At 43.0% G+C, this 12,704-nt stretch overlaps 1 long non-coding RNA gene across 1 annotated transcript; it reads left to right on the top strand.

Annotated features, from left to right (window-relative positions):
- Window positions 1-2,685: 2,685 nt before the first annotated feature.
- On the top strand, window positions 2,686-11,423 carry LOC142475163 (uncharacterized). The gene is made up of 5 exons (XR_012790762.1): window positions 2,686-2,808; window positions 3,797-3,863; window positions 5,430-5,540; window positions 8,851-8,960; window positions 10,332-11,423. It is a non-coding gene; the product is annotated as an uncharacterized LOC142475163 (long non-coding RNA).
- Window positions 11,424-12,704: the final 1,281 nt, after the last annotated feature.

Genomic DNA, 12,704 nt, shown 5'->3' with positions numbered 1-12,704 from the left:
GCACTCTTGACTCCTTTTCTCCTGTCACAAAGCTGGAACCTGATCTTCTCTTCTCCCTCTACCACATGCCCTCTCAATCCTATATTCTCACTCTCACCCACATCTTCAATTCCTCCATATCCTTTGGCTCTTTCAACTCTTCCTTTTAAGCATGCAGTGGTCACCCCTATTCTCAAAAATAACCTTGACCTTGTGTGAATTTCTAACTATCGCCCTGTATCCGTCCTACCATTTGCCTCCTAATTGCTAGAACGTCTTGTGATCTCCCGTTTGATCAACATTCTTAAATCACATGCTCCTCTGGGCCCTTCACAATCTGCCTTTCCCAATGTAACCAATTATGTACATAAAGAAAATTCCCAAGGTCCATTTTACTTACTAATCCTGCTTGATCTCTCTTCTGCTTTTGATACTGTCAATCACTCTTCTCATTCATATTCTAAACTCTTTCTTCGTATCCGCAGCAAACTTATATCCTGGTTTTCATCATACTTCTCCATCACACATTCTCCATCTCTGTTGCTAACGTGTCTTTGTCTCCTGTTGTTTTGTCTGTTGGTATACCTCAGGACTCTGTTCTGGGACCTCTCTCACTACATACTATCACTAGTTGACCTTATCAACTATTTTGTCCCTTGATATCATCTCTATGCAGATGATACACACACCTATCCACCCTACCGTCACTCCTGCAATTTAGTTCCTAGTTTCGGGTCGCCTCCTGGCTATATCCTCCATGGATGACACTCTTCTGCCTTAAACCTAATGTCTAAAACTGAGCTCCTCATATTTCCCCCTAAATCTGGCCTAATATCACCTTTCTCCATCGCAGTAAACAGTACTACCATCATCCTGTCATGAAAGCACATTGCCTAGGAGTAACATTTGACTCTTCCCTTTCCATCTTCATTCACGACACTGGCTAAAGTTTGTCGATTCTTTCTCTGTAATATTTCCAAGATTTGCCCTTTTCTCTGTCAATCTACTGCTAAAACGCCAATGCATGCCCTTATCGTATGGGTTAACATACTGCTAACAGGGCTCCCTGCTTCACAACTTTCTCATTTGCAATCTATCCAAAACTCTGCTGCTTGAATAATTTCCCTTTCTCCCACAACAGTATCTGCTCATCTCCTCCTCCTCCTTAAATCCCTCTCCTTGCTTCCCATCAAGTTTCAGATCACCTACAAAGTTCTCCTCCTTACCTTTTTGTTAAGGTTCTCTATTAGTGGTGTACCGAGTACCCGGCGTTACCCGACACATTTCCAGCTACCCGGACATTACTCGAAACCGGCCACTGAGAAGTGGACTTGGCCGGGTAATACCCGGCGTCGGGTAATGTCAGGGCAGCTGGAAATAATCTTTTATACTTACCTTTCCTAAGACATCTAGGATCAGCAGCAGCAGTCCTCTGATGTTGGCAGCATCAGAGGTGTCTTCACCTGGCGGGGGGAGCTGCAGGAATCACTTCCACAGCACCGAAGCAGGTAAGCTGTGTCTGTGAGCCTGCAGCTCCCCCGCCGGCTGAAGACACCACAGATGCTGCCACCGTCACAGGACTGCTGCTGATCCTAGATGTCACCGCCACCCGGAAGGTAAGTGCCAAACTGTGTACCCGACCGGGTAGAACCTTTCATTTTGGCCGGGTACCCGTTACCCATTTTTTTATAGTTGAGGACCCAGTCCAACACTATTCTCTATTCATCTGCTCCTTCCTACATATCATCTTTGGTCTCGTTATGCCCTTCCTCGTCTCCTAAGCTCTACTAATAACTGTCTCCATTATACTTCTTACACCTCTACTGCGCACTCGCTCTCTTGCCTGAAACCCTTTCCCATCAATTTACCTGTGAAACTCACACACACTCAGTATATGCCAACATACCCTCTTCCACCCACATTTAAGATCAACCTTAAAATTCACAACTTAAATGAAGCATTTCAATAGCTTTTACTCGTTGCTACTGTCACTCATTCAGTCACTAACTATTGTTCCCAAGAAGTGCTTTATACTACAAGTACCCACCATTAAGGACAAGCATTGTCATCTACTGCACTTGTTCCCCCACCTGTTGTCTCTCTGTAAGTCTCCTTACATTTCTCTTAGATTGTAAACTACCCAGGACAGGGATTTACTTTCCTATTGTCTGTTTTTGTTTGTTGAACTTATTGTATAATAATTTCCTGTACTTTTTGGTCTCTCTTGTAAAGCGCTGAGTACACAATGGGTGGTATATAAATAGAGATATATGCAGAGTCTAGAGACAAGGCACACGTGTATAGGTAGCTACAGTTTATCCGGGACCGTATGCATCCTTGAAGTGCCTGTCCCAGTTATTTTCTATTGATTGCAATGTAGGAGTGTCTGTCCTGTCTTATTTTTTTTATTATTATTATTATTATTATTATTATATATACATAGATATATACAAAGATTGTTTCCTGTCGTTAGCATGACATTGTGTGACACAGTGTGATGTCATTGATTCAGTAGATTGTGTGCAGACCGGGACTGCAGTACAGTTTCACTGACATGAATAACTTGTGTGGTAGAAGCTCTAGAAGGAGCACAGCTGTGGGAGGGAGGTGGATTTGCTTTGTATCACATGGTTTGGAGCAAGGTTCATTGTATGTATCGTCAATAATAATTATAATAATAATAATGCAATGCTTAACTTTTTTATTTCAAGAGGAAAGACTGCAGAACAGAAGTGAATATTGAAGCCATGTGTTCATTTTCTTGCAAAATAGAAAATTGAAGGACAGTTGAAGAGGAGGAAAATGACTACACAGAGACAGATAAGCAATGTGTATATTTCTCATTTAGTATTTGTCGTTTTATTGACTCCAAAAAATCCGGCTGCTAAGGGTTTCGCATTGGACATATTCACCTCTACTCCACCCCTTCCTGTGATCTGTACCATGCAGATTTTTGTTGATTCAATACATCATGAATAGAGTGTGGCTACAGTATGAAGTACTGACCCAAGGACCACATCTACTACCATTCATAACAAGAACATGTGCAGTAGCGCACTGCTGCAGTTCTATGTTATTGCTATGAAAGGTTGAGGTGGTGCAATCATATGAATCTTGAGTGGGAGGGATCCTGTTTGCATCATTTAATTTGATCTAGGCCAGTAGAGTATATAACTCTCAGTACAGGTTACATATGGCATCAGTATTAGTGATTTAAAGAACAGAAAAACAGGAGTGGAGAACAAAACCAAGTAATGTTGAAGTTACTACTTTTTACTATTTACTTGGTCAGTCTGTACTGTCTACTCCCCACACAGCTGCTAAGGGTTTCCATTTGAGATACATTCACCTTCTACTCTGCACTACTGTGCTACCCTCTATTCAGAGATGAGTTCAAGTCATGTTTACCACTCTAAATCGCTCTGCAGTCATTGATTCAGCACATCATGGGTAGAGCATGGCTATAGATACAGCAAGCTTTATTTTACCCTAATATTGCATTAAAAAATAGAATATCACTCAGTTTCCTACAGATTTACTGATGCTGATAATGCAGAATCTCACCCTCCCATCATAATACACCAGAGGAAGAAATAATCCTTGCTATATATGTACATTGTGTGACATATTGCCTCCATGACCATTGATGGCAAATACATATTCTGTATAGAGCAGCTGTGTTATGATGTAGTTGTTATTGATCATCATTGAGATATAATCACAAGAATCTTATGCAAAGGGAAACTGTCATTAGCATAGTGGGATTTCAGCCCCCAAACTTCTGTAATATTAATGCAATGTCTTACTTTTATTGCAGTGAACACCGAAGAGACGGATCTACTACAACAGCAAAATGATCATGCAGTTGACAATATGTTGTTCTGGTAATGTGCACAATTATTATGTATGGGCTCCACACCACAGTGCTGGACATATTTTGTTAACTTCAACACTACCCCTACCATGGAGATGTCTTCCTGTGATTGGTGTTACTGATTCAGTACATCATATGCACAGTGTGGCTATTATATGATGGATTGATTTAATGAACCCACCAAACACTGATGACATCTGTATCATCTTCTGTAAAGTGCATCTACAGCAGGATATTATCAGCATTTGGGGTGATATAATCAGAGGCATCTATGTGCTTTTGTGCTGGGTAAAGTCCTCCAGCTGAACCGCCCCCCGCCCCCCACCCCCCTACACCTCCTGCCACACAGGCAAACTTACTTACACACACAGCACACTTACTTATGCACACTGACACTTGGCATACCTACACACACACACCCCACAGCCACTGGCATGCATGCAGAGTCCTGGGCATGCAGGATGGGCATGCAGAGTACAGAATATCTCCACCTTGCTCTGGCCCGTACTCTTGGCCTACCCCCAGCATCTGTCACCCACAACCTCTGTTCCCTCCCTGTAAATTGCTGCACTAACACACCTTGGTCAGCGCTGCAACCGATCACAGCACCGGATCATGTCACTGTGATAGGAAGCAGTGCTAATTGACCGGTCAATCAATGCCACGTGGCAACATACGCACCAAAAGAGATTTCCATGCCCCCTGACAGGCTACTCCCTGGGCAGTGACCCTGCTCATCTTCCACCTCTGATCACAATATTCTCTCTTGGAGAGTGTAGCAAATTGGAGTTGGGGGAATTTCACCTCTGCAGTGCATGTAGAGTCCTGTATGCAGAGTACAGAAAGTCTCCACCTTAGTCTGGCCCGTACTCTTGGCCTACCCACAGCATCTGTCACCCACAAATAATACATACACTAATACTCCCCACAATACACACTTTAATACCTCCTCAATAATAATCTCCCCAATAATATTATAGTCTTAAACACAATATACACAATACCCCCTAACACAAGATACCCAATCTAACACTCTCCTCTGCACCTCAACATAATATACACACTATAATACCCTACACACAATATAATACTCCCACACACACACAATATACACACTATCCTCCTACCGCCATAAAACACAACCAATAATACACACACACTTTGTGGATGTTGGGACCAGCTCCTTGCATGCACCAGTGAAAGAGAGAGGCCTGCCATCCGTGCCTCCCTCCGTTTCCCATCTTCTCCCTGTCTCTCTCCCTCCCTTTCTTTGCATCTCCCTGCATCTTTGCGTATACCCAGTCAGTGACGGCTCCGGTCACGTGATGCCTTAATATGGGCTTATCCATATATCTGTTGCAGAGATGGAGAGAGACCTGGAGATTTTACATTTCCTTATAATTCATATTGGTACTTAGTACGGGCACTTATTGTTTTATCAGTACTGGGTACCTGACCGTACTGGCCTACGAGTGAGAAGGCAATATTGGCATCACACAGTTACTGTTGAATATGTCATTCAATCCATTTTGAAAATAGTAATGCAATGTGGTTTTGTTTTGTTTGCTTTTTGCAGTAATGAAGAATGAAAAAGTTATATTAAAATTAAATTGGAGGGGAACTGGATTCAGCATTTCTTCATGAACTCTGCACTTGTGAGCATTGACCTTCTTGAGTGCCCTGACAGGTACACGCAACTTTAAGACTATAATCTTCATCAACTGCTGTGCAAGCTTTCGTGCTATACCTCCCCCTCCGGTTTTGATTTATACATTTGCTCTCTCAATTCATGTCCTCTAATATCTGGAGGCTCTCTCCTAGCATTTCTCTCTACCACAGCACGTCATCCCAATGTAACCTCTCTCTTGTTCTTTCTGTTTACTGTTTCCTCACTGCTCTGTAAAACTTTTCTAATTTCTCTAACTTCCACACTCCTGCTTTTATCCACATGTTCTATACACTTTCCTTCCCCTACCTTTGCATGTGTCTACACAAAGCACCATTTGTACAGACCTCTATTGCAGCTATTTCTGCACTGCTCAATGAAATGCTCTCCTGCACATCCTATTCTCTTCCACCTTCCCTCATTCTCTACGCCCCCTCTCAAAGCCCCCTCTCTCTATGTCTCCTCTCTCTACGCCTATCTGTCTCATTCTCTTGACGCCCTTCTCTCTCTACATATCCCTATCTCTGTCTCTCTCTACACCTATCTCTGTGTCTCCTTCTATGCTCGCTGATGTTGGGGGATATCTCTTATAATCTTGGACCGGCTCATATACACATCAGGCCTCCCTACTAAGAGTGTTAACCTATCTAATGTAATCCACATTCCTTTCCTTACTTTTCTCTTCCCTTCTCCTGTGCCCTCTGGAATGTCCACTCTTACTAACAAGGCTCTAGTTGTACATAACCTCTTCTGCTCTCATCAGTCACAATCAGTCATTCCCCTCACCGCATCTTACCTGTCCCACTGATTTGCCTCTGCTTAATTAAACTCTCCTCTGACATCTACTCTAACCTCTCTTCTCTCTTCTCTCTCTCTCTTTCTGCTTAAACTAACAATCTTATTAACTCTTACAATGCTATCCTCCTATCTATATGCCCCCTATAGGCTCTGACACACTCATCCCTCTAACCCACACCTTTGGCTAAATTCCCAAACACACTCATCACACTTCCACTCGCTGTTCTTAATACCTACGGAGGAAATCTCACACTTTGTTTGATTTTTCTACAGTAAAAATGTCTCCTGTCCTGTATAAAGCTGCTCTCTAGGGCTAAATACACTACTTTTTTCCACACTCATCAACACTCAAATTTAATTTACGCTGTTTTTTTCTCTGTATTTGACTCCCTCCACTGACCTTCTCCTCCCACTTGCCATCCTTCCTTCACTTCTCCTCAAGCATTTGACTACTTCAGAGGCAAGGTGGATGCCACCCAAAAGGAGATTCCTTCTGTCCCTTCCCCCTTCTCTCCTTCTACCCAAATCTCCTTCTGCACTTGACTCCTTTTCTTCTCTTACAGAGCTGGAAGCTAATCATCTTCTATTCTCCCTCTACCACATGCCCTCTAGATCGTATCCCCTCACACCTTACTGCATCTCTTAGTCCCCACTCTCACCCACATCTTCAATTTCTCCCTATTCTCTGGATTTTTGCCCTCTTACTTTAAGCCTGTAGCGGTCACCCTTTTGTCAGAAACAAACTACACCCTATGTGCCTTACTAACTACCGCTCTGTATCCCTCATGCTGTTTGCCTTCTAATTGCTAGTGTCAACATTCTTAAATCACATGCCCTCCTGGATCCTTTACAACCTGCCTTTCGTACAGCACGTTCTACAGACTGTGCTTAAAGCTAATTCCCAAGGTTTTTCCCTACTAATCCTACTTGATCTATCGGCTGCGTTTGATGCTCTCAATCACTCTCCTCCTTCATATTCTAAACTCTCTCTTGGTATCAGTAACAAAGTTCTATCCTGGTTTTCATCATAACTTTCCTGTCACACATTCTCCATCTCTGTTGCTAACATGTCTTCGTCTTCTATTGATCTGTCTGTGGGTATACATCAGGTCTCTGTTCTGAGATCTCTCTTTCTCTCTACATACTATCATTTGGTGACTTCATCAATGCTTTTGGCCTTAGATATAATCTCTATGCGGATGATACACACACAAATCTATCCACCCCTGTTCTCACTCCTGCAATCCAGTCCCTACTCTTGGGTTGTCTCCTGGCTATATGCTCATGGATGGCACTCCACTGCCTTAAACTTAATGTCTAAAACTGGGCTCATATTATCCCCTTTCTCCATCACAGTAAACAGTACTACCATCTATCTTGTCATCAAACATGTTGCATAGGAGTAACATTTGGCTCTTCAATTCCATCTCCATTCACATGCACGGCTATGGGTAAAATGTGTTGCCTCTTTCTCTGTAATATTGCCAAGATCTTCCCTTTCCCCTCTCAACCTACTGCTAAAACTCCAATGTATACTGTTATCCTATAGGTTATTTTAACATACTACTAACAGGCCTCCATGCTTCACAACTTTCTCCTATGCAAAACTCTGCTGCTTGAATTATCTCACTTTCTTCCACAACAGTCTCTGCTCATCTCCTTAAATCCCTGTCCTGGCATCCCATCAAGTTTTTGTATCACCTACAAAGTTCTCCTCCTTACCTTTTTGTTAAGGCTCTCCATTAATCTGCTCCTTCTTGCATATCATCTTTGATCTCTCGTTATGCCCTTGCTTGTCTCTTGCACTATAACCATAACTGTCTCCTGTAAACTTCTTTCACCTCTACTGTTCTCTCACTTGCCTGAAACCATTTTCCATCACTGCACCGTACATGTGAAACTTCCTCACACTCAGTATATGCCAACATAACCTCTTCCACCCACATGTAAGACCAATCTTAAAATTCACGACTTAAATCAAGCATTTAAAAAACTTTGACTCGTGGCTACTGTCCCACACCCACAGTCACTGCTAACAACTATTGTTCCCAAGATGTGCTTTCTACTAATTGTACCCACCATTAAGGACAAGCATTGTCATCTACTGCACTTCTTCCCCCAACTGCTGCCTCTCTTTAAGTCTTCTAACATTTCTATTAGATTGTAAAGTTCCCAGGGCAAGGATTTACTTTCCTATAATCTGTTTTTATTTGTCGCACTTATTTTTTAATTATTTTTCCCCTCTCCCCTAATGATATACATATAGGTTTTCCTGTCATTTGCATGACAGAGTTATTATGGTTAACTATTGCATCATGTAGACTGCCTTTTCAGTGTGATGTAATTGATTCAGTACTTTGTGTGCAGACTGTGACTGCAGTACAGTGTCACGAACATTAATGACTTGTGTGGTAGAAGCTCTAGAAGGAACACAGCTATGGGAGGGAGGTGGATTTACTTTGGATCACATGGTTTGGCGCAAGGTTCATTGTATGTATGATCATAACCATGCAATGCTTAACTTTTATTTCAGGAGGGAAGAACAGTGAATATTGAAGCCATGTGTTTCTTTTCTGTCAGAAGAGAAATTTTGAAAGACAGTTGAAGAGGAGGAAAATGACTACACAGAGACAGATAAGCAATGTGTATATTTCTCATTTAGTATTTGTCGTTTTGTTGACTCCACACAATCCAGCTGCTAAGGGTTTCGCATTGGACATATTCCCCTCTACTCTACCCTTCCTGTGATCTGTACCATGCAGGTTTTTGTTGATTCAATACATCATGAGTAGAGTGTGGCTGCTGTATGAAGTATTGACCCAAGGACCACATCTACTACCATTCATAACAAGAACATGTGCAGTAGCGCACTGCTGTAGTTCTATGTGTTTTATTAAAGGTTGAAGTGGTGCAATCATATGAATCTGGAGTGGGATGAATCCTGTTTGCATCATATGGTTTCATCTAGGCCAGTAGAGTATATCTCTCAGTACAGGTTACACATGGCATCAGTAGTAGTGATTTAAAGAACAGAAAAAACAAGAGAAACTTCAATGTTGATAACAAAGCCAAGTAATGTTGAAGATACTCCTTTAACTATTTATTTGATCAGTCTGTACTGTCTACTCCCCACACAGCTACTAAGTCTTCCATTTGAGATACATTCACCTCCTACTCTGCACTGCTGTTCTGTCCTCTATTCAGAGATGAGTTCCAGTCATGTTTACCACTCTGAATCACTCTGCAGTCATTGATTCAGCACATCATGGGTAGAGCATGGCTACAGATACAGTAAGCTTTATTTTACCGGCTGATCATCCATAATATTGCATTAAAACATAGAATATTACTCAGTTTCCAAAAGATTCAGTGATGCTAATAATGCAGAATCTTACAACACATCCCATCATAATGCACCAGAGGAAGAAATAATCCTTGCTACACTACCGACACGTTTTATTGAAGCACGGCTAGCACCGCAAGCCGGGGGATGCCCCGGCATGCTAGCCGCACTCCCTCAGCGTGCCGCGCATCACCGATGCACGGTCACGCGTCATCGGGTGCCTGCGCCCCCTGCACGCGCGTCCAGGGCTCCCCGAGGGGGCACTGGTGTCCCGCGATGTGGGGGACAGCGGCAGGGGGTTCCGGGGGACCCGACGGACCCGGCAGCGGAAGGGAGAAAGCCCCGATCGGAGGGCGCTCCTCCGCTGCTTCGGCGTGCGCCCGGCACCCTCCGGCGCGTGCCAGGTTACTGCTGCGGCCAAGAACGGGCAAATGCTCGAATAAACTCGGCCGCAGCAGTATATCTGTACATTGTGTGACGTTTGGCCTCCATGACCATTGATAGCAAATACATATTTTGTATTGAGCGGCTGTGTTATGATGTAGTTGTTATTGATCATCATTGAGATATAATCACAAGAATCTTATGCAAAGGGAAAATGTCTGCAGCTTAGTGGGATTTCAGCTCCCAAACTTCTGTAATATTAATGCAATGTCTTACTTTTATTGCAGTGAACACTGAAGAGACGGATCTACGACAACACTGCACAGGACAAGAGCAAACACTACAAGCAGCAAAATGATCTTGCAGTTGCAAGTATGTTCTGTAATGTGCACAATTATTATTTATGGGCTACACACCACAGTGCTGGACATATTCTGTTAACTTCTACCCCTACCATGGAGATGTCTTCCTGTGATTGATTCAGTACATCATATGCACAGTGTGGCTATGATATGATGGATGGATTTAATGAACCCACCACCCACTGACATCTGCATCATCTTCTGTAAAGTGCAGCAGGATATTATCAGCATTTGGGGTGGTATAATCTGGGGCATCTATGTGCTTTTGTGCCTGGATAAGTTCCTCCAGCTGAACCACCCCCCTATACCTGCCACACAGGCATACTTACAGAGCACACTTACTTATGCACACTGACACTTGGAATACACACACACACACACACACACACACACACACAGACACTGTCATGCATGCAGTGTCCTGTATGCAGAGTACAGAAAGTCTCCACCTTACTCTGGCCCGTACTCATGGCCTATCCCCAGCATCTGTCATCCACAACCTCTGTTCCCTCCCTGTAAAGTGCTGCACTAACACACCTGGGTCAGCGCTGCAGCTGATCACAGTGCCGGATCATGATGTCAATGGGATAGGCAGCAGAGCTGATTGACAAGTCAATCAATGCAGCTCCGCAATATATGCACCAAAAGAGATTTCTGTACCCCCTGTCAGGCTACTCCCTGGGCAGCGACCCTTCTCACCCCTCTCATTCCACCTCTGATCACAATAATCTCTCTTGGAGTGTGTAGCAAATTGGAGTTGGGGGAATCTCACCTCTGTAGTGCATGGTCACAATCTGGGCACTGTACCCAAATATTGGGCAATGTGGCACGTCTTACAGTAGAGAATAGAATAAGTAACTATATTCTTTACTTGTGTATTAAGGAACTTATTTGCAATAAAAATTCAATCCACCTGGGACCAAGACTTTCTGGTTTTCTGAACAAAGTGGAATTGTTTTCCTATAATTTTATATTCTCTGAAATGTAACATCACAATAAAGTACTCCTATTTTTTTCCTTTGTGCTTTTTTATGGACTATTCCTTTATGTATTTCACTTAATGGGACTAATTACCTTACAATTAGATTTCACTTGTATTTTCTTGGGTTACTCTTTGGAATTTCTCTCTGTGTTCATTTATACTATCTTATTTAGAGCAGTCTTTGCCATTGGACCCCATTTCTTGCCAGAGAGATCTGTAACACAGAGTATTGAAGAGAGTACAGAACAGCGGTGAAGTAGATTTTTATGCTTCTAGGCAGCCTCCCTTCTCACCATGTATTCTGCCCCCGACGGTCTCTTGCACTGCTCCCTCCTACACCCACTCTCCTCACTCTTCCCTCCCCTCCCCGCTATCACTCAATGACCCCCTCTCATTCAATCCTGCTCCCTTACTCCCCCCTCACTCATTCTTCCTTCTGCACACACAATCCTCCCGAATATCACTCCCAAACAACACACACACTAATTCTCCCCACAATACACACTATAATACCTCCTTGTGACGATAGCTTCCACAGGCTTATTAATATTACACAAAAATAATTGGGTTTGAACTGAACGAGGCTTAAGATATAATAAATTGTATTTATTCCTTAGAATATAGGTGAACACAACAGATAATACAGTAACGAACAAGAAGTACACTTACTTAAGGGTTGGGGAATGAGAAGTATGATGTAGCATTTCTTTCAGCAGTGAGGAAATCATTCAGGTGATATCAGGTAACCATATCAGCAAACGAAGACAAAGGATATATGGGTGGACAGCAGTTTATAAACCATTCTCCTTCTATTCTTAACCTTAAGCACAGGGGATTGGTTTACAATTACCTCCAGCCACTCACTAACGTGGGAAAGCATTCTGACCCATGCCCCCCTGCTAGTTGGCACATGCGCAGTAGAACTCTGGGGGTCTCATTTCTGAAGCCCCACATTTACGTCAGGAATGCCAGACAGTCTACCATTTGGAGTTCTGGCAGGAAAACCTTTGTTGAAAGGTGTTAACTGGAACACTTAAGACCTGCCCTGGTTTGGGCTTCGGATAAACAGTGAGGGTGATAAAACTCTTTGAACAGCACTTAAATCCTAGACATAGCGGCGTCCCCAGGGCCATCTGCTACCTTATGGCCCAAAAGAATCTCTTCTGGGTCTTTGTCCATACCTTAAGATACACTATTAAGCATAAAACATAAACGTATTAAAATATCCGGTTCCGTTAGGTTTAGCAGGTCCAAACTTCCCAGTTCGCATTGCCAGAACTGGGACACCATATGGTCCAAAAAGCGACTTGCTACGA

Source organism: Ascaphus truei, unplaced genomic scaffold (assembly GCF_040206685.1).
Source record: "Ascaphus truei isolate aAscTru1 unplaced genomic scaffold, aAscTru1.hap1 HAP1_SCAFFOLD_1074, whole genome shotgun sequence".
NCBI classification, from domain to species: domain Eukaryota; kingdom Metazoa; phylum Chordata; class Amphibia; order Anura; family Ascaphidae; genus Ascaphus; species Ascaphus truei.
Note: the sequence above shows the minus strand (reverse complement) of the source record. Positions and strands in the feature narration are given on the sequence as shown.